This window comes from Pristiophorus japonicus, unplaced genomic scaffold (genome assembly GCF_044704955.1).
Source record: "Pristiophorus japonicus isolate sPriJap1 unplaced genomic scaffold, sPriJap1.hap1 HAP1_SCAFFOLD_110, whole genome shotgun sequence".
NCBI classification, from domain to species: Eukaryota; Metazoa; Chordata; class Chondrichthyes; family Pristiophoridae; genus Pristiophorus; species Pristiophorus japonicus.
This window is the reverse complement of record NW_027250756.1, coordinates 1,169,659-1,170,593: the sequence shown is the minus strand read 5'-3', so window position 1 is coordinate 1,170,593 and position 935 is coordinate 1,169,659. Positions and strand designations below refer to the sequence as shown.

Genomic DNA, 935 nt, shown 5'->3' with positions numbered 1-935 from the left:
ACAAAAATATTTATAAAGTTCCCGCACAGCCATCCAAATTCATTACAAATAACAAAACATTACACAAATAATAAAACACGTCTATGGTGAAAATCTATGGAGACTCAATAACTGAAGGCTTCTTGCAGAGAGCCGGCATCGACACGATGGGATGAAAAGTTTCCTTCTGTGTTGAATGATTCGATGATTCATTGTCTTCCTCCTTGTTAGACAGGTGGAACAGGCAGCTGTATGATGGGAGCACAAAGACCCCATGACATGCAGCTCTAGTGGCGCAATCGGTTAGCGCGCGGTACTTATGTGACAGTACAGGTTTGGGAAATGCCGAGGTTGTGAGTTCGAGCCTCACCTGGAGCAGCCGATGCTTTTGCATGTGATGTTTGCACTTTTCAGAGTCTGAGGCGGTTTTCTGTTCATCCATCTCTCTTGTCGATTCCGCCATTTCCCACGGTGCTGTCTGTCTCGCTGTCTCGCTGCGGTTATTTCTGTGTCAATCTGTGGGTTATTTCTTATTGAATACACATGCCTGTTCCCCATATGAAACAAATGAGGGGATCAAACAATTCCTCATCTGGCACTAGGGAGCAAATGAACCAAAATTTATAAGACGATAAAGTTTATTATAAATATAACATTCCCTCTTGAGTGATATAGGTTCAATTCTGTACAAAACCAAGCTATGATCACAACGTGTTTCCAATAAGCCACCTTTGACTGTATTGTCGCAAGCGCTACCATTGTAGCTCGAGGAGATTCATAATTAATAAGCGTAGAAATCAAGCAATGAAACGGTAGAGATGGTTCTGAGAATGTGGAATGCCCTCGCCCAGACCAACATTTAAAACAAGGTTTAAAAACTGGCAGCGTGCAGGAGGAAGGGAAGAGAGGAAAGTGAGCCACAGAAAAGCCACGGGAGTTTCGGAAACTCAGGGCGT

General features: G+C 43.4%; 1 non-coding gene across 1 annotated transcript; it reads left to right on the top strand.

Moving 5' to 3' along the window:
• Nucleotides 1-263: 263 nt before the first annotated feature.
• trnai-uau (transfer RNA isoleucine (anticodon UAU)) lies at nt 264-357 on the top strand. The gene is made up of 2 exons: nt 264-301; nt 322-357. It is a non-coding gene; the product is annotated as a tRNA-Ile (tRNA).
• Nucleotides 358-935: the final 578 nt, after the last annotated feature.